The sequence below is a fragment of the Octopus sinensis genome, linkage group LG13, assembly GCF_006345805.1.
Source record: "Octopus sinensis linkage group LG13, ASM634580v1, whole genome shotgun sequence".
Taxonomy (NCBI): Eukaryota; Metazoa; Mollusca; class Cephalopoda; order Octopoda; family Octopodidae; genus Octopus; species Octopus sinensis.
The window spans coordinates 19,152,110-19,174,741 of record NC_043009.1 but is presented as its reverse complement, the minus strand read 5'-3'; the positions used below and the strand labels follow the sequence as shown (position 1 = coordinate 19,174,741).

The 22,632-nt window shown below is 38.0% G+C and overlaps 1 protein-coding gene across 4 annotated transcripts in view; it reads right to left on the bottom strand.

Moving 5' to 3' along the window:
* The window catches only part of LOC115218681 (WSC domain-containing protein ARB_07867), a 73,450-nt gene extending 58,347 nt beyond the window's left edge, over positions 1-15,103 (bottom strand). For all 4 annotated transcript variants that reach the window (XM_036508175.1, XM_036508174.1, XM_036508176.1 and 1 more), the window contains exons 1-2: positions 14,981-15,103; positions 13,456-13,491 (exon numbers count right to left, since the gene is read on the bottom strand). The gene's annotated coding sequence lies outside the window, so the exon portion shown is untranslated. The remainder of the gene's footprint in view (positions 1-13,455; positions 13,492-14,980) is intronic.
* Positions 15,104-22,632: the final 7,529 nt, after the last annotated feature.

Here is a 22,632-nt window from a genome sequence, read left to right as displayed (position 1 = left end):
ACCAATGTTGTCTTCGAAACATATGTCGAAAGTAAAAGAATTTTAATAACATCTGCGTTCAACTCCATTTATTTACTTATACTACACAAATTATTGCACATTAACCCGGAGTTTCCACCTTTGAATGGGTCGCTTCATCCGTGTTACTTGCGTGAATTTTGCTACCCTGGTAACTGTTTATTGAATTTTCCATGTTAACGGTAAACAAAGGATAATTCATTCATCCAATAAACACGCACACACACACATATATATATTATTCTTAAATAAGAATGTTTTTGACAGTGACTTCGAATGTTCGGCCAGCTACACCATCGTTGGATGCGTTAAAGGTAGTCTTGCCTTTATATTGTATCAATTGATTTAAAATCTTCCTTGGGTGTGTAGGTTAGAGTAGGGTAGCAATTAGATTCTTATGGCCGGTTGTTATGGAGAGATGTTTTCGAGAAATTTTAACTGATTAAATTTGGAGTTATGTTATAGTTTAGAATTTGTTCATGTACCTACAACTTTGTAAACAACCCCGTCAGTGTTTCTCTTTTGTTACATATGCACATATTTTTGTTGCTTTTAGAATTAATCCTTTTTCTTTGACAATGTAAAGAACAAAAGTACAAAGTCCAGTATTTAAGTCCTTATGTATTGGGTGTGTTAACCTTTTCCCTCAAACGAATGTAGGTAGAAGTTAAGTTTAAGCTGGTCATTTTGTTTACTTGTTGGTGTTATCGTTATTTAGGGTATTTCGTGATTCCATTTATAAGGTGGGGGTTAATAGTCGGGCATGTTGCGAGTCTTTCTAGGGTTGTTCCCACTTGCTATATCGAGTATCTTCTCTCTATTGAAGGGCAGCATCGTTAAAGGCTGCCTCGAGCGATAAGAATGAGGAAATGTACTTTCTAACCTTATTCTTGAGAATGCAGGGCAGATGATTTATTGATTCAGAAAAGCCTTCGTTAGGCTTAAAAGTGTTAGTGCAATGTTAATACCAGTTCGAATATGCTAATAGCACGTTCGGACTTGTAAACAAGTCAGTCATCGTGTTTTGTGACGGAGAAAAATTTTCGTTGTAGACATATGGTGTAAATGCACCCAAATCAGCTCGCAGCGCCACTCATTCTGACTGCGAGAAGGAAGTATTTCGGAATAGTAATCTCCTCTTCAGTCACAGAAACCGAGCGGTGACGCTGCGAGCTGATAAGCGAGACAATCTCTCTAATGTTTTTCCAGTCAACATCCGTCGGCTGGTAGCAAATCGACGGCTCATCGTAATTAATTTATAGGGTGAGTGTGCTTAGCGGTGATAACTAAAAATTATTATTATTGAGTGAAAGAGCAGCGCATGCCATCAAAGTGACAATGAGGTAAAATATACGAAGCCCAGTATATCCATTATGACTACTCGTCTGATAATACTACACCAGGCATGTGCATCACAAACATGTGTACGCGACGGAGTACATCGGACGTGTTTTCGAACGCTCCAAATAAATTCAGTCTAAAACATTTGTTTACACCAATTTGGTGTCATTTTTTCGTTTTACATTTTGTTCCATGTTGTTAATAGAAACATCAGGAACCCGTCACTGGTTTTCTGTCTCTGTTTGGCACGTCGCAGAGTTATATTTGACTCACAAAATAAGTTCGGTTGGCGTTTAATCATATACAATTCAACAAGATGGCTGAGCGCAGCTTTGAAGAGTTATAAAGAATTAACTGTCCTTCCGTAAGTCTAGTGACTGCTGAAGATCCCCCCCCTCCGTTACTGGCAACGATACAGGAGAGGTGGAGGAGAAAAGGGAGGGAGAAAAAGTACAAAGTCCACCTTGGAGGAACGTAGTGGTAACATCGACAACAGCAGTGGTAGCATTGATAGCGGCGGCGGAAGCAGTAGTGGCAGTGGTAACAACAACGCAAGAAACAGCAACAGCAGCAGCAGTAGCAGCAGTAGTACAACAACAACAACAGCAACGCCGACGACAACAACAACAAAACCAATAACAAAAATAAAGGTTTGCTGATGTAGCGAACGCAAAGAGAGAAATGTTTGTTATCGCACTTGATGACAAAACCCGTGAACTGTCAAAAGTGAAAGATCTCATTAAATTTGAGGGGAGTAAGGCTGCAGTGCTCGTACCTCCCGAAATAATAGAGACAAAAGAGAAGATAGTATATTTTAAATACGTATCACGCAAAAGTGTGAGAGCTGAAATAGCGTCCATCAGTCGTGTTGAGAAGGCCTTCGGAGAAATTTTAATAGATGTGGCCCATATACAGAGAGGAAGGCAGTTTTCCAGCATTGGAAAAGTGAGGATCTCGCACGAAGACACGCAGTGTCATCCCGGTGGACTGAGCTGATCCTGTATCCCACATACCACTCAAAGAGAACGACCAGAATTTGAATAAATGGCGTTCCACCGGCCGTAAACGTTTGGTGGATTGTCGCCTGTGTGGTGCAGACTCAGAGTCACTCCTGGAGGTAAAAAGGATCAGGAGAGAGAACTGGTGTGGGATCAATTTGGGAATATTAATTAATGTAAAACCGGAAAAAATATCGAGAAGATCCCCGACCTGATCCAGTTACCCAACGGGGTGGAACTGCGTGTCGTTGAGGAAGGCAGGAAGCCCAGATGGGACATCAGTGGGTACACAAGCAACTTGAGAACCTTCTGCCCCCAAACGTTGGGAGGCATGCAGCTACACCTGCAGCCTATATTGTACCCCCAACAAGAGACCTTTTAATAAAACGGTAGCCTCATCTCCAAAAACAGAGGCAAGTGAACTCCTCAACTCCCCTCTCAAACATGCACTCACACAAACGCGCTCACACTATCACAAGTACACACCCCGAGACAGATCTTACAGGCACTAGTCCCTCTTCATCCCATAGTGAAGGCGAGGAAGAACCTTACAAAGCAAAAAAAAGAAGAACGCAAGAGATAAAGGAAAAGAAGACGAACCTATACCAACACCTGAAAACACAGAAACCCGCAGCACATCGAACATAAGCATAGCAAAAACAACACCAGCATCACTATCCCCACAACCACCACTACCCCCAACCAAATCCACCAATGCACTCACAACCACACGTAGCCTCCAAAAGAAAATTACAGTCACCAATTCGGAAACCCCGAATTACGTGCTCGTGAGTAGAACCAACAAAAATTTGTTGGTTCTCAGCCAGAAACCAGGAGATTGAGAGGGAGGGAGCAATTTACAACACCAGCACCCTTAGGGTTCCGGATTACCTAATGCTAATTCGGCTACCTCTCAAAGCATGCAAAAAATTCGGAGGGATTTCTCCGCATGACGTGGGAAGGACAAGCGTCCGCGCTACGAAGCGGCTTTTTCCGATTCCCCAGAGGAACCAGATCCGGAGCTTGGGTCACTGGGTTGCCAACAGCTCTAGGAGGATGAGTAACCCCTTTTTGTTCTTTTCCTCTGGCAATACTGATTAGGAAAGGCCTGGATCTCCAAGTTCGGACGATCTTCCTGGACCCGAACGTGAGCGTGAGCGACAGTGAAGGCGGGGCCTTTAGACTATTCGCTGTTTACCCACCCTCCACGGGGGCGGGGCAGCCAGATTTCTTCAGACGCTTGGAGGATTTCCATGGGATGCCACGCTCTATAATGTTAGTGGGCGACCGGAACGCCATCTTGGACGTACGCGTCGATAGAGGGTGGGGCAAGCTGATAGGAGAGGGGGGAATCAAAGTCTCACAAACTTGCTGAGTCGCTTTCATTTGGTTGACAAGTACCGACTGGATTTCTCGAATGCGCCAATGTGGACATGAGCGAACCGCATCGGGTCTTCTTAATCGTATCTAGATAGAGTATTTTGTAGACCTGTTGATAGAAATAGTATAAGTTGTCTACGTTTCAAAGTCGTCGGGTACACGGACCATAAATTTGTGATCTGTATGGTCGACATAGATGATCCATTGACAGGACCCCGGATAATGGAATCTGAATGCGTCCTTTCCGGCGCGCCAAGCTTTCAGAGACCGGATTAGCAAGTTATTGCATCGAGAGTTGGCAGGCGCGATCGTCAACAGCCGTTGGTGGATAGCCCTGAAAAGGGCTATTAGAATAGAGGCGGTAGGTTTTAGCAAGCAAATAGCGTTAGATGAATCTAGAGTAGAAGGAGACCTAGCTAGGAAGTTAGAAGAGGCTCTTAGGAAAAACATTGCGACCGACTTTCTAGCGGCGAGATTGACTCTTGATCAATTCTTCAATGCTGAGCACGAAGGTTGCGTCGTCAGACCTATGGCGCGTGCACTGAAATGGGAGGAGACGAAAGCCGTTCGATGGGCCCGGGTGGCAGAGGGGCTACATGGAGACAAAGAAACAATTCGGTCTTTGTCGAGCTGTGATGGGCGCATGATGACAGAGTACAAGTAGAATTTCAGCAGTACTTCGCTAAATTGTATGGTGCGCGTGGTGGTTCTGGGTCAGTGGTAGATTTCGCCTCCCATCTTAGTGGTATGCTGCGCTTCCCAGCCAGAGATGCAGAGTTCTGCGAAATGACGATAACAGCTGAAGATATACGGGTCACGATGACGGCCTGCACAAGACAGAAGTCTCCGGGGTGGGATAGTCTTCCCCTCAAGTTTTATATTCATATGCCAGACTTGTTCGGTGGTCTCTTGGCAGACGTTTACCACAACTGGCAGCAGAACGGAGATTTCCCACTGCTGTGAGCCGTGGAGTGGTTGTGTTGTGGAGGAAGAACTCGAATAAAGAGGACAAAAGTGATAATTTTAGGCCTATAACTCTGTTGTATGTAGAAGCTGTAGAATTTAGCAGAGAACTAGCGATAGAGAAGACTAAAGTAGAGAGAGGCCTAGTTAGGAAATTAGAAGAGGCACTCAGTAGAGGCATAGCGACCGATGTGCTGGCAGCATGATTGGTTCTGAAGCGGTTCTTCAACACCAAGCATGAAGGTTGCATTGTCAGAGCTATGGCACGTGCTCTAAAGCAGGAAGGAAAGAAAGCCGTTCGATGGGCCCGGGTGGCCGAGACGCAACATAGTAATAAAACTACAATTCGGCCTTTGAGGAGTCGGGACAGGCGCATGCTACATGAGTCCAAGCAGGTTTGTGCGGCGTTTCAGCAGCACTTTGCTGAACTGTACGGAGTACATGGTGGTCCGGAGGCAGAGGTGAACTTCACTTCCTACCATGATAGTATGCCGCGGCTTTCGGCCAGGGATATGGAGCTCTGCGAAATGCCGATAACAGCTGAAGATATACATGACACGTTGGTTAGTTGCACAAGGGACAGGTCTCCGGGATTGGATGGTCTACCCTTCAAGTTTTATATTCATATGCCAGACTTGTTCAGTAAGCTTTTGGGAGATGTCTACTGCAACTGGCAGCAGAACGAGAGAATTCCTAGATCTGTGGGCCGAGGTGTGGTGACGCTACTGAGAAAAGATCCGAGCAAGAAGGACATTGTTGATAACTTTAGGCCTGCAAAAAGCAGATTACAAAATTTTGGCCTAGGTGTTAGCAAAGAGGTTGGCGCTTATCGTTGACAGACTGGTGGGTGATGCACAGACATGCTATCCTCAACAGGTCTTTCCACAATAACCTCCATCTCACGCGATGCGTCATAAAGAGGGTTGGTAAAGAACGTGGCATGAGTGGTGCCCTGATCAATTTGGATCAATCGAAAGCTTTCGATACGGTCGATCATCAGTACTTGGAGGCTGTCTTTAAGGCGGCTGGTTTCGGTCCCGTTTTCAAAGGCTGGATCTCTGCAATGTACAGCGTCATCTGTTCAGTGGTCAAAGTAAATGGTCATCTGTAGGAATCGTTTAGCATCGCACGTTCGGTCCGTCGAGGATGACCACTCTCACCTCTTCTGTATGTACTGGCACTCGAGCCATTACTGAGGAAGCTGGATGTTTTGACGGGCATCCTGCGTGAACTAGGAGGCGGAAGATTCGTGTCAGCTTACGCCAACAACGTCATCGTGACAGTGTCGGACATCTCGGGAATCGGACACTACCCTAAGGGAAAACCAAACAGTGACAGGAGCAATGATTCACCAGGAGAAGTCAATGGGCCTGCAGCTCGGCACATGAAGAGTGTTGTGGGACGCTGGACGGAAGGACCGGTTAAGTTGCTCGGGGTCTGGTTCGGCCCAAACCTCCAAGTGGACAAGAAATGGGGTGAGGCGACAGACAGTGTGGTCAGTCTCACCCAGAAATGGTCAGAGAGGAAGCTGTCCCTGAAATATCGGGCGGAGGTGGTGAATGTGTACATCGCATCCGTCATATACTACCGTCTAACTGTCGTCCCTTGCCATGCATCGTGGCTGAACGGGCAGGTGCACTTGTTATTCTGCTTCCTGTAGAAGGGACAGGTACCGCTGTCATCACCCGTTGCGTGGGTGACTGGGCATGCCGTGGCTGAAGATGCGCAGACATGCGCTGAGGCTGGGACATCGTATCGGTGAGCAGGTGTGGTTGCCGTTTTTTGAACACGCTTTTCCGAAGCTCGTCTCCTTGACGGAACTTCAGTCCTGCATCAGGCGTAGGCCGAGGCAGGGTGCTTGACACCTAGAGTGTCTCCAAGCGCTCACAGCCCTCGGCCAGTCGGGCAATGCTGTCGCTGGAAGTTCCACCTTGGAGTTCCATAGGGGATAAACTGGAGGACAAGAGTGACGACGATCTCGGAGAGGTTCTGGGCGTCGGTAGGGATTAACTGGCTGGTCTCTTCCGGAGGACTTTCGGGCCGGGGCCTATGGATAACTTCCAGAAATCCCTGGCCATGACAGTACTACCGGATGGGGGGAAGGGGTCTCTGCCGGTTCGTGATAAGCTCTACAGGCATAAGTATGCACTCAGACAGGCTTGTCCAGATGCATGCGGAGCGATGAAATCGTTCTGCATGCTCTCGTACAGTGTCTGGGCATTGCTGACTTGTGGAGCTTTGTCGAACAGTTAGTGTCACATGTAGGACGAATACAATAAAAAGAGAAAGGATTTTGCCCTGTTAGTCAAGCCCCCGTGGCTTTTGTAGATTTTTCCATGAGTATCATTAAAGCACTCCCCTATTCGGAGTTTTATTTGTTCTTCTTTATTTTATTTACACGTTCTAAAACCCTTTGTACCGTCCTATTTTGTCATTTCATGTTGTTTTTATGTAAGCACTTGTGGCCAATAAAAGTATTTATTATTATTATTATTATTCAGTAGTTTTATTTTTATATCGTGCTTTCACCTCACTACCAAGCGCAGCTCTGTGCGCCTTGGTTATGTGCTGTGGTTTGCTGTGATGCTCTGATGGTTATTGTGTATTGAAAGTGTTCTGCGTAGGATGTGTGCAGTGCCCAGTAGTGCAATTTTCTGTATGTTATATATATTTGTTAGTCCTGGTGTTTTTGTTATGTATTTGTCTGAATATTTTTTTATCATACCTAATGCGCCTACTATCATAGCAATTGATTCTGTTTTTAGATTCCACATTCTAGTTACCTCTATTTCCAGGTCTTTGTATTTTGAAAGTTTCTCCATTTCTTTTAGAGAAACGTTGTCATCTGCTGGTATTGATACATCAATTAGAAAATATTTTTTCTTCGTGATCTCTGACAACTATATCTGGTCAATTGGCCTTAATTTCTCTATCTGTGTGTATTGGCATATCCCAAAGTATGGTTGCTTTCTCGTTTTCTATGACCTTTTCTTGCGTGTGCCTATATAATCTTTTTTCTGTTGTTAATCCATAGTGTTGGTATAGCTTCCAGTGTATGTAGGTCCCAACTCTGTCGTGTCTGTAAGTATATTCCTTCTTAGCCAGGACTAGGTAGCCAGAGATAATATAATTTATTGTTTCTTTCCATCTCCACATATTCTGCAGTTACTTGTTATGTTTCTTTTCATTATATGTTTTTGGTAATTTCTGGTGGGGAGGCTTTGGTCTTGTGCTGCAATTAAAAATTCTTCCGTCTAGCTTTGAGTCCTGAGCTTCTCAACCATTGCTGGGATTTTGCTTTGTCTATTTCTTTTGCATTTATTTTAGTCCAGTATTTGCCATGAACGGGCTTTTCTTGCCATCGTTTTATCATGGTTCGTTGCTGTTCTAGCTTTAGTTTGGTTTTCAATTGTTTTATAGCTTTTGTTGTTTCTTCTTCTTCATATTTGTTAGGTAGTATGACTTCTTGTTTATATTTGTCAGCTTCCTTAAATACTGAGAACGGTTTTTTGTTTTGCTCGTGTTTTGTCGCTATTTGTATCAGTTTACCTTGATTCTGAAGTAGGTATTTTTGCAGTTCTATGGTGGTTATTTTATAATAGTATCCAGCTGTATAAGGCCTCTACCACCTTTTATGTCAGATTTTGAGTGGTGCATCCTAGATCCTGTCATTATTTTCCTTGTTTTCCTGTCTATTTTGGTTAGTTCATTTAGTGTCCAGTTAAAGATATTGTTGCTGTAACTTATAACTAGGACGGCTAAAGTGTTAATACCTATTATCTTGTTTTTAGCATTGAGCTCTGTTTTTAGTATTGATCTAACTCGTCTATAGTATTCTTTCTTTATTTTCTCTTTCATTTGTGTGTGTTGTATCATATCTAGTTCAAGGATTCCTAGATATTTGTATGTCTGGCTTTGATCTAATTCTCTTATTTCATTGGCTTTATCTAGTGTGATGCTGCTACTCTTAACTAATTTTCCGCTTTTCAGGTTTGCTTTGGCGCATCTTTCTAAGCCAAATTTCATATCTATTTCTTTGGTAAATCCATATACTGTCTGTAGTAGTGTTTCCAGCTGTTTATCATTTGTAGCGTGTAGTTTTAGGTCTTCCATATATAAAAGGTGGCTGATTGTTTTGCCGTAACATTTGTATCCGCATCCAGTTCTATGTTTCATATCAGGTAGAGGTGTTAGTGCCAAGAAGAAAAGGAGTGGAGAGAGCGTGTCTCCCTGGAATATTCCTCTTCTAATGGGGGTGGATTTGGTTTTCACGAGTCCCTCTTTTGTTTGGAGCTGTAGCACTGTCTGCCATTTATTCATAGAGTGTCTTATGAATTTTGTACTTATTGGTGCCACACTTTCTTATGTCTAGTGTTTCGAGGATTCACGTGCGGGGAATATTATTTAAAGCCTTTCGGTAATTGATCAGGCCATACTGATGCCTTTCTTCTTTCTGCAGCATTAGTTGATCCCTTCTGTTCTTCTGGAAATATGTTGTTTTCTTGCTTGCTCAATCTTTGCGATATTATTGCAGTAAAGGCTTGGTAAATTGTAGGGAGACTTGTTATAGGCCTGTAGTTTTGCAGTTTTGCTGCTTCATAGGTTTTGGGAATTAAGATAGTTTTCCCTTTCTTGAGCCATTCAGGCATTGTCTCTGGCTCTGCTAGTATGTCATTAAAGTTTTCAGCCAGCTTTTTGTCAGATATTTTAACCAGAAGTTGGGGATCTTGTCGTGCCCAGGTGCCTTCCAGTTGCTTAGTCTTTGCAGTGCTTGGATGAGCTCTTCAGTTGTTATAGGGGTCCAGAGTTGCTCAGATGCTAAGTTCGTTGTTTTAATAGTCTTTTTCTGAAGTTGTTCATTCGCCGACCATATTTCTTTCCAGAATTCTACCACTCCTTCTGCCGTTGGTGCTGCAGTGATGTCTATTTTATTTTAGCCAAGTTCTTGGTAGAACTTTTTGGGGTTGGAGTTGAACTGTTTGTCTTGTTCAAAGAGACGTTGGCGTCTCCATACCGGCGGATCCTTTGTGTTTTGGCAAGGATATCTTGCTTTAGCTTTTCTTTTACTTCAGGTAAATATGTTTAGTATTTTTTTCTTCTTGTTACTTAGTAGTGTTGATTGTCTACTAATCCCGTTAAGAATCGACAGATATTTTCTCTTTTTAAAAGTTTTTAAAAAATATTATTTATCCACAGGTTTTGTTTGGGTGGTGTTACTCCTGTTTGGATGGGTTTGAGGGTGTATCCACCTTCTTTTGTGGCTGCAGTAGCTGCTGCATATACTAAGTAATTTATCTCAGTGATATTGCCATTTGTTTCAGTGGCTAGTAGTTCCGTGAAGGCCAGTTTATGCTACTTATTATTGTTGTTTTATTGTCTATTTTGATTTTTGGGAGGTATGGTCGGTGGTCCATTCTGAGATCTGTGGTTTTCAGTTCTTTGATTATTTTCATTTTTATAGCATTATAATCATTAGGTTCCCTTTCGTTGTTTCCAGGTTTTTAGATTTATTTCGCCTTCCTTCTCATTCATATTCTGTGGTGTTCTGGATTGGTGCATTTGTACATTATTATACATCGCTACGGTCTGGGTTTGTTGTTTTTTGTTTACTTCGTTTTTGATGGAAATGTTATGTCTGTCTTCGTGTTTCACTATCTCAGTGTTTATATTATTTGGCATTGTTGTGTAGCTTCTATCTACATTTTCCTGATGTATTATTTCTTTTAAATGTTCTATTTCTATTTCCGATATTTTTTTGCGTTGAGAATATATCTTCGTACGTTAGCTAGTTTATTAGGGTTCATTGCTGTGTCCAAGTCTTTATTTAGGTTATTTTTCATCCAGATTTTATATGTATATGTTGTGGTGTTTTCGTTCTTTGGGTAGAGCACTGCTGTATAGTAAGCGTGTAGGATTGAAATATATTCCTCACGTGTCCATTTATGCCTTTTTGGTTTTATTTGCGGGACATGAGGAACAACGTCCAGTTCTTTATTTTGACGGTCATCATTTTCGTAGGGTATCGGTCCGTTCATTTCTGTTGTCAAATTGTTTTGCACGTGTAGTTTTTCGCACTTTTTGTGTTGAAAGTACGCACTTCTTGATTGTTATTCTTGGGTTGAATAATACTGATATTATTTAGTTTATTTATAATTTTTTTGTACCTGGTGTTTGGGGTCGGACATGGTCTGGTGTTGATGGATCGTAATGTATCAAGCAAGTTCCATGTGCTGTGCGAGCAGTGAAGATGATATCCAGTTAAAATACATAATTTCGTTTGGAAAATAGTATTAAATTTCAATGAGTATTACTTACTCGGATATAGTCCAACCTTTTGTCAGCTACTTTTTTGCTCCATGCGATGTCTTTATTTCCGATGTTTTTGGATAGATTTCGGAGCAGTGTTTTATAGCTCTCACATGTTAAACGTCCCCGGTTTCTCTTTATTATTATATTATTATTATTATTATTATTATTATTATTATTATTATTTATTATTATTATTATTATTATTATTATTATTATTATTATTATTATTATTATTATTATTATTATTATAGTAGTAGTAGTAGTAGTAGTAGTAGTAGTAGTAGTAGTAGTAGTAGTATGTGTGCAACGCGTCGCTTTGAGTCGCTCGTACGTTTGTTCGTCTATTTATGTTTAAGAAGCTAATTTTTGAAATTTTGTTATATAACGTGTTTAAATCAAGCAGAACACGTAGAGCTGGCTGGCGTTTGTCGCCCGTTCGAAGCTCAAATTTGTGAGGAATGTTTTCAAGTTTATTATTAAATTATACTTTTTTATAAACTAGGCATCGTCATCGTCGTCGTCTACAGTCAGTAAACTAAATGGAATGGTGGGAGATGAATTGTAAAAACCGGTGTAGCATGTGAGAGGAAAGGAGAACGAATTTGAAAAGTAGTAGTAATAACAACATTAACAAAAGCAACAGCAGCAATGGAAGAAAAGGCATAATTCTGGGCGCGGAAATGGAGGGGGTTTTCATTGTTGAAAGTCCATAGTTCACAAAATTACACCACAGCCATAATAGCAAACGACAGTAGCAATAAAAACAAAAAGACCACCCAAAAATAAGAATATTAATAATGAAAAAAAAACGGATTCGGAGGGGTGATACATACCCTGCTCGCAGATAAACTTTTCCGCAAATTATTGTGTGGTTTACAATGCGTTGCTTACCCATGCTTTTTCATTGGACTGAATCAATTTCTTTAAGTATCATCATTATTAGTATTTATAGTCCGGTGAAATTAAGAAATCAACTCGTAAATAAACGAAACTCTCGAATCCATCAGTGTATACACACACACACATACGCACGCACGCCCACACACACAGAGTCTCATATCTATGTATGTATTATGTATGTATGTATGTATGTATGTATGTATGTATGTATGTATGTATGTATGTATGCATGTATGTATGTACCCACACGTGTCTACGCGCATTGGGACACCAAGGTCTATACACACGCAGACAAGGGCCAATTCACACGAAAAAGAAAGTGAATAAAATAATATGTCAACTTGCTTATCAGAAAATTTAGTTCGATTTTTAAATTTTTATTAATTTTTTCAGGCATCACCAATAATGGTAATTATAATCCGGTAAACTTAAGAAATCAAATCGTAAATACACGACACCCTCGAATCTATTACTGTAGACGCGCGCGCGCACACACACCCACGGGAAATGTGTAAGTTCGAGTAGAAAAAAATTTTTTTAAAGATAATCAAACCTAATGTTCATCATTTCGAGCCACTCACCCAATAAGTATTTCTGCCAAATGTGGTGAAAATCCGTTCAGCCGTTTTCCAGTAATTTTGCAAACACACAGACAAACAGACGAAGACGAGTAATTGCAATACCCTGCTTTCGCTTACGCACGTTGGGTAAATATAAGAAAAGCTGCAGCAGAAGACGTAGCAAAGGTAGCGATGGCAACAAAAATAGGAACAACAGCACCAACAACAGTAACAGCACCACAACAGCAACAATAGCAAGGCTTCCTTCGCTGAAGAAATCTCCACGAGAATTTATAAGTAAAAGAGTGAAATTTATAGGTGAAAGAGTGAAATTACACCACTCTACTAGATTTATGAAAATTGAGATGAGGAGGGTAGAGTTTACGCCCTCTACTGAAGCTCTAGCCGCAGGTGTTACAAAGTCCCTTATATATTGCTGCGTCAGCTGTAGACGGCTGTTAACGCTCAAGTAGAAAATGTCCTTCATGATGTACGGAAGGCCATCAAACGTACATGAAAGACAAGGCAGCTTAGCGGATCAAGGATCTATTTAAGGCTGAGAACATTCAGTGGTCGCTTCTCTCTTCTCTGCATATTCGGAAAGAAAGGCTGTAAAGGCAACATTACTGGGAGTCCCAGCATGGCTAGATATCTGGTGGATATTAGTATGCATTGTGTTGGAAAAGCGTGAAACTTTATGGAGAGAACGAAGTAAGAGAAATGGTTTGGAATCACACTTGAGGTCTTTCCCCCATATAAAGCCTGACCATATGGAAAGGTTCTCAGATCTGATATCTCTGCCGAATGGTACGAAATAACGAGTAACTATGATAGTAAGATTTTAGTTTCGATTCCTGGAGAGGGCGATGCGTTGTATTTTTAAGTAAAACACTTCATTTCACTTTGCTCGAGTCTCGAAGAAAAAAGAAAAGCACAAGATGGAGTAGAAGATGGTGATGATGAAGAAAAAGAAAAAATTAACTTACTTCGATCTTGTGATGCCACTGCTTGTGTATATAAAGCTGGAATATAAAATCATTTAAATGTTCATGTATCTCAATCATAATTTTTATTTATATATTTCATTTATTTATTTTATTTATCTGTTTTGTTTACTCATTTTATTTATCTATCGTGGATTAATCAGAGTTTAATCTCCGAAACAGTATTTTCATTGCGTAACTGGTACTTAGTTAATCGAGCCCGAAAGGATGAAAGGCAAAGTCAACCTCAGCGGAGAACATCCTTATATTGCAGAAAAATTTGTTAGCGGCCAGCCATGAGACTCGGACTCACATCTCTGTGATTACCGGTCATAGTGCTTCACCTTTAAGCTAAACTGTTCACTAGCAAATTCTTCTGCAATTTTTGAACTTATAAATTTAGTTTTTATAAACACTATATGTGAATATATTTACTATCTATGTAAACAGAGTTTGGTTTCTTTTTTTGAAAAAAACCTTGTTTTCATACGTCGTAATTTCATATATATATATATATATATAGAGAGAGAGAGAGAGAGAGAGAGAGAGACAGACAGACAGACAGATCTGGCATTAAAAAAATTCATAAACTTTCGAGAGACGTAGAATAATTCTGTTTTGGAATTGGATAAAGCTATAAATAATAACATAGAAACATTGTCTTTTGACAGACATGTCGGGCGTTCTACCATTCTACCAAAACCTGTCTACAAGCAATGTGGGTTCGAGTCTCAATGGCAGCCTTCGACTTTATCTATCCAACAGGTTTTTTCACCCCAATATTTATATGCTATTATTTATAGTTTTATATGTACTTCGAGATTCAATTCCAAAAAGGAGTTTTGAATATATCACAGTTTTAATGTATCTAAGAATGTGTATTGGACCTGAGTTAACAACATACATAATGGCAGAATCATGAGAAGCATTTGAATATACATGTACAGTTATTTCTCTTTACCTGTTTTATTTCATTATTGTATTGCTAAAACGTTTGACCTGGACACTGACACAGTTCTACTCTCTCTCTCTCTCTCTCCTCTCTCTCTCTCTCTCTCTCTCTCTCTCTCTCTCTCTCTCTCTCTCTCTCTCTCTCTCTCTCTCTCTCTCTCTCTCTCTCTCTCTCTCTCTCTCTTGGAAGTTAGGTATCTACTAGTTTATGAAACGTATAGATTTTATATTAACATTTGCCTGTTCCTTTATAAATACTTTTCAATTTCTTAATTACATTCCGTACAACTTTTTACATGTTTCAAATATAATGAAATGCTTTGGGGAAATTGTAAGATAGATATTTGGTAAGTGACTTTTTGAATTATTTCTAAGATTGAAATATAAGAAGATCCTATAAGTATTCCTAACAACTTCCAAAGCACTTAGACAGAATCGGTTATTTAAAGATTAAGAGACTTAATGACAGGAGCAAAATTCGAAGTGCTAGCCAGTCTTCCATTGTGTCTCTGCTTTCCACCCGTTTTAACCAAGGAATACCTTATTTGCTCCCAATTGTACGAAAGCTTTTACCTACCAAGTATTATAGATAACCAATATATATATCCGTCCATGACTTCGTAATCTGGTGTGTTTTCTTAAGTCGCTTCTAGTAAGTTTGATGTTGACTGGGAAATGCACTAGGATATAAACATCATGAATATTGTATATATATATATATATATACATATATACATATAGATGTAGATACACACATATATATGTGTGTGTTTGTGTGTGTATGTATGTGCGCATGTATAAGTATGCATATATATATATATATATATATATATATATATATAAATACACATACACACATGTGTATATATACATAAATAAATACAATCAATATAAAATTGAAGATCTGTTGGATTAGAATAATTTGGAAGAATGATTGACTTACAAATATCTGAGACAAATATTTGTAGATAAACCTAGACACACTGGCGACATTATAAACTTATGATTATATTAATAGCTAATAGTACAATTATGTGTCAATTGTTTTTAAATACATATGCAAACACACATTGATTTCTGTTTTGTATGCGTGGAAATATATACGTATATATTGAGTGTATATATATATATATATATATATATATATATATATATGCCTATATGTGTATGTATGTATGAGTACATATATATACACACACATGCATGTGCGCACACATACAGGTATGTGTGCTTTTGTGTGTGTGTGTGTGTGTGTGCGCGCGTATATGTAATCTGTCGAAAAACAGATGTTTTCAAGCAGCCCGATAATCCAGTGCATCATGCTTGCGACTGCAGTACAGTATGTGGTTGATTTTGAACGTAATTGCCGCCTTAGAATCCGTCACGTAAGTCAAGTGAACACCTGTTTAGAACACTAGTTGCTGAAAAATTTGGAAAAGGCCACTTTTGTGTGAAAACCTGTTTCAAATTAGGAAACAAAACTTTTTATAGTAACGTTACCACTCCATGCCAAAGACCTATGGAGAAGGTTGCTTGATTCATATGCATGTCACATGTGGTGCCAGTGTTTCAAATGAGGAAAAACATCTTCCAACGTCGATTCAAAGTGTGATCAACGTTTGGCGACAACGGTTACCTATCACATTTCAAAAGTGCGCACTGCTATCTCTGGAAACCGTCGCCGGATACCTGTGAAGCTTCTAAAGAAGTAGGCGACTGAAAATTCTTCCCACATGATTTGAATGAAAAGAGGATGCATTGTGATATTGTAAATGCGTGCCGTGTCAGCTGAAAAGAACCAAATTACTTTCAGCCAGGAGCTGTTTGGTCATTTGGGTACATATGAAAACTTTCTGAAAAGCGTCATAACAAGTGACGAAATGTAAGTGTATGGCTATAAAATCGAACTGAAAAGGCAGTCATTGCAGTGGATGGGACCATCATCGTACAATGAGAATCGCTACAATTGTAAGCGATGTATTATAATAGATTGTTTTTGTTGGAAAAGCGTCAGTCAACATGAGTGTGTTTCACGTTGTCAGCTGAACGAAAGAGTTTTAATTGGCTGTTCTGAGGCGCTTGAGAGAAGTAATGGAAAGTTACTAGTCTGGGGCGTACACCAACAAAGTCTAGATACTGCACTTGCTCACACTTCACAGCAAAGACCTTCAGCTTTTAAGGGTAAAATGTGAGCGATCATCACAGTTAACATACACACTGAAAAGACGCGTGGAACGACAACATCGCGTAAGTCAAATCGAAGCGTTAATACAACGAACGAAAACGTTCCAAAGAAACTGAAAGAGGTCGCCTACATACTCTCAATCCTAGCTACAAAATTTGACGAAACACAGAACCATACCAAAGAAATTAAGGAAGGAGGAAGTGGAACTCAACAGGCAGAAGTTAATTAAACGTTAAACCAGTTATGTAAAATTGTAGAAACTATGCTGCGGGATCCTGAACCTAAATCTCTAACCAAAATAAGAAAGCAACAATGTTAATCTGCAAAGACAAATGTTTTCAATTATATGTTGATAATTATATAATTCTATAAAATATAATTATATAGTTTAAACTACATTTATATAATTATATATAATTATATAGTTGAAACTAAATCTTCAAACCTACAAAACTTGCCTTTTGGAGTACATTGAAAACTAACGGCAAAGCCCAACTATATGAAGATTAGATTGTTCTTCCCAGAAAATTATAAACTGACCTAGCTCTAATGAACATGGACAACATAGAAAGTTTAAAGAGAAGATGTTTCCCTAGAAAACTCCAAATGGAAAAAAGAACTTTTACGACTAAAGGCAAACTCTAACAAACAAAAAATAAATCAACTGACGAATTTGAAAAAGGTTGGAAAACTTACCAAATTAAAACATTATTAAACTATAAAGAGAAACTGCGAAAATGAAGAAGTTGCATCTCTTCAGTTATTGGGAAAATGCTAATTAGCCCATTAATTTTGAAACTGAGTTAAAAAACAGAAAGAACAAAATTAGCAGAAAATACTAGAAAAATAAACCAAAAAATTAGTCAACGAATACAGAAGTAAACTTAAAAGACCATTAAGTAGACTCAGTGCACACGATTTGCGACAACCTGTGGCACAAATGGAAAGTGCTGATAGGAGATAATCTTTCATACAAAAAACAAAAGCAACTTTTCAATACATCAAATTTATATTCCCTTAAAAGGTATAAAATCCACTCCAAAGCCACAATACTTCAATGAAATACTTAAAGATGTCCCACACATGTAGAAAATTACGTTTCACAGAAAGGTATTTTACAGGGAAAATAATTACGAATCATTTGCAGTTTCTAACAATAGCCAGAAACAAAGTATTTGACAAATCTTATGACTTTATATCCTCATTCCCATATCACGAACTACCAGACCTTAAGTCCAAATCTAACATCAGTCGAAAGAAATGGATAATTATACATGAACTCAAAAATATTGTCATTTAAGAAGAGGATACAGGAAATGCGGCAGTCATTATTGAATGCTATAATTACATCATACCTACTACAAGATACAGCTTATTACGAAAATATGAACAAATACCAACAATCAAAAACAACAGGAAAACTTTACTTTATAACACTTCAATTCGCTTTACCACATATATTTTATACAACTTAAATGCTAAACTGAATATGTAATGAAAATAAAATTATTTATACGGCTTAAAGTTTAAACACTAAACATTATACTGTATTATGAAAAAATTAAAAAAATATTGTGAGAGTTCATCGTCAAGGACTGTGGCAGACTGGTTGACAGGTGAGGCTGAAGTTTCAGGAACGTTGGGATTGACGAGGCAAGAAGAGAGGTTTACAGAGCTGGGAGGGAGGGTGGGGTGAGATAAAGAGGTCTACGACATCAGCTGTGGACGGTGTAGCAGCCTCCATAAGGGTGGATAAAGTGTGGATTGTTTTCCGAAAATTTTCTCAGCGTGTCTTTATATCACTTTACCAAGACACCTTTGTTCTATCACGAAGAAATTTATTCTTAATGATAGACGTTGCATAACGACATGTACATTGATGTACGTTAATTGTTCTACAAAGAAAATAAACGTATCTGGTGCCTCTCTCTCAATGTCTTCAACGAAACTTTAGGCTTTGATTCCTTTTCATCTTCGTTTCCCTAGATGCTGTATATCAATGCATAAAAAATTTTTCCTTTATCATCCAAATATATGGCAATAGGAGTATCGCTATCAATATTAACCAAATGTTCAATTTCTTCTTCATTCACGCCTTGCTTTGTCTTTTACAATGCACATATCTCCCTAATTACTTCGCGTTGTGGTGTAATCCCAAAACCCACAAAATCAACCGCACCTTCTTCAACCTTAAAAATGGCCATCGGCCACGACTTTCTCATTGATAAGTCTTAGATTTTACGTTATTCCATGCAAGAGGTATCGTAAATGCCGTCCTTTAAATTGAAATTTTCGGTTCTTTTTCATAGTTAACTAGGTTACTTGGGAAATCTCGACGATAATGTATTTTCAAACTTTGGATGAGGCCCTGATACAAAGGTTGTATAAGGTTTGTCACATTTAGAGATAATAAAATTTAAGAAAATTATGGAGCTCCCAGCTCCATGGGTGGGTTCTGCAGTTATTCAATACTAATACAACTTGCTATCTTCCGGAAGGTCATTCTTCCCTTTTCTTTTCTTTTACACTCAGTAAGAACACTTCTTTAAACCACTCCTAAAATATTTGGTTTGTCATCGAGGCATTTGGATGCGAACAATAGAACAAAAATGTCTGATAAGTTCAAGTCATAAATAAAAATTTTAGAATACGAGTGAAATGCTGTTTTTGTTCTTGATGATTATGTTAATTGATGATATACGACGACGAGAGTCCCAGCTGATACGATCAACGGAACAGCTTGCTCGTGAAATTAACGTGTAAGTGGTTGAGCACTCCACAAACACGTGTACCCTTAACGTAGTTCTCAGAGATATTCAGCGTGACACAAAGTGTGACAAGGCCAGCCCTTAGAAATACAGGTACTACTCATTTTTGCCATATGAGTGGGCTGGAGCAACTTGAAATAAAGTATCTTGTTCAAGGACACAACGCGTCACCGGGAATTGAACTCACGGCTTTACGATCGTAAGCCGAATGCCCTAACCACTAAGCCACGCTAATTACTTTACATATGTCTTTATTGATAGTTGGATAGAAATGTTAGCCAGTTTTAAATTGTCTATAGTTATATATTTTCTTTGCTTCATTTTTTTTTGTTTGACATTTAGTTTTATTTAGGTTGTGTACTGTTTTGGTATACCTATATTTATTTTGTTGCTTGTAACTATGTTGATGATAGCGCTGTTGCAGTGTTTCTTAAGTACAAAAGCGTTTTTTGTATTGAGTAGTAAAAATGTTTTCTGGATTGCTGACACGTGAATATCAAGCGTTTTGGCTCCTTCTGGATAATAAAGAAATAATGTAAATATCAAATGCGTGATAATAGTATTAAAAAGATGGCTACCGAATAATTGTTACATATTATATTTACAGATATATATATGTATATATACACATATATATACATATGTATATATATATACATATATACATAATACATACATATATACATATATATATATATATATATATACCCAGCGAACTTCCACCATGGGTCATCACAATTGCTTAAGGTAAAAATGAATTCCTCGCTCTTTCGGAAACATCAATCTTCTGTATTGACCGCTTTCCACCACTTTGATCTGTTTTTTGTATTGAATACGTATCGCCACCGTGGGCCACTGCATCGAACACTTTGAACATATACTTCAAACTATATATCAACTATACATGAACTATATATCAACTATACATGAACTCTAAGATGTCTGACTCCGTTGTGTATTATAAATGAATTTCTTGTGTTTGACGGCATGAGCTGTCTCTTTTTATATATAACTTTTTTTGATAAGGTTCATTTCAGGAACTGAAACATGTTATAATGTATATATAAAAATTAAAAATTGTATAATACAGCAGCATTTTCGAACTTCATTTTTTACAAATATATATATATATATATATATATATATATATATATATATATATATATATATATATATATATCTAATGACTGAAGATTGAAGGCTTCGAATGTCCTGTCCGAGTTTTTTGTATCGTCTTCTAAATGTTTTGCGTTCTTGTCCCAGTTTATATTTTTTTACATACATACATACATATAAGCATATGTAATGATAATAATAGGTGGATGTAAACACACGAACAAAATAAGAATAAACAAAAACAACAAAAACAAAAAACAACATACAAATTACATGAACATATAAAATTACAAATTACATGAACATATATAAACAGAAGATACAAATATTACAGGCATCCCCCACATACACACACTAAATAAACATAAACGCACATAGAGATATAAGCATGCGCAAATGAAGACATACAATAGAAATACAAAATGGCTGACGGTTAGTAAGGAGAGACACAAATAAGAAAGAAGAAAACAAAGGACCACTGATGCGGTCACAAGAGTGTGACGAAAGAACTCTGGCCGAAATAAGATTAAGATTAATGTAAAAAATAAATAACACTGAAGCAAAGAAACACCAAATATATAGTGCGTGTGTTTTTATTGGCTAAACTGGCAAAATGACCATTCCGAAATATAACAATATCTGTTTCAACACACGACTTCACATAAAAAATCTTGCACAACAAATATTTAAACGTATATATATATATATATATATATATATATATATATGTATATATATATATATATGCATATATATATATACCAAATATAAATTAAAAACAAAACACAAATTTGATATATTCTCTCACCACTGTCACTACCTGACATATACAGGTGATTACAGTTATCAAGTATTCACTCTAAATTTACAGTACCTATATATATCTATATATCTAAAGTGCACACTGTATTTATATGAATGATATATAGTCTATTGACTAGTTTTTTCTTCACGCTAGACCACTGGTAGCAAATAATTTCTAAATAATTTTTTGCTACTCTGAAATTTATTGATATATATATATAGGAGATGTACCTGCATAGCAAGTGACTTGATCTGAGATAGTGTGCTGGAACGAAAACAATTGCAGCGTGGAAGGTGTTTATAAGCCATTGAAGAAACACACAAAACTGTTAGATTCACTTCAACATTTAAATTTAATTTGTCAAAATATCAGGATGCAGCACGAAGCTTTGTCAGTGAACAGGTCGCGGTCTCAAAGCGACAAAAATATTTGACAAATTTAATTTAAAGTGAATCTAACGGTTTTGTGTGTTTCTTAAATGACTTATAAACACCTTCCACGCTGCAATTGTTTATATATATATATATAATAGGAAACAAAGAAAGAATGAGACCTCGATATTATGTAAATAGAGGAATGTATCTATAGCTATATAATATAGGGCAATCAGTTAGTTGTCATAATAATACTTAGAGTTTCCGATGCCGGGCCTAAAAGACATTCTCATCTGTTATTTAGACAAAAACTAATGAGGACGTCTTTTAGCCCCGGCATCTGAAACCCTGAGTATTATTATGACAACTAACTGATTGTCCTATTATCTATCTATGTCTCTATATATCAATCTATCTATCTATCTATCTATCTATCTATCTATCTATCTATCTATCTATCTATCTATCTATCTATCTATCTATCTATCTATCTATCTATCCACACACACACACACACACACACACACACACACACACACACAAAAAAATATATATATATATAAAGTTAATCCAAACATGAAAACACAACAACGCGAGGACGTGGAACAAGTATAGTATTATTGGACGCTCAGGAAAGAAGGAAAGAAGGAAGGTTTAACGTTTCGAGCGGAGCTCTTCGTCAGAAACATACGAAAAGGAAAGATCCAAAGAAGGGAAGACGGAGGAAAAAAATCGCCGACGGTACACACGCGGTCACATTTATATATATATAGGGTTTCAACGTAGTCTTAGGTAACAGCCCAATTTCTGCTGCCTTTAAATAAAGCATATTACTTTACCCCTGATATTTGAGTACTCTTTTTTCCACCTTGTTTCACATTTATGTGTTTACTCCGGTATATATATATATATATATATATATATATATATATATATATATATATATATATATATATATATATATATATATATATATATATA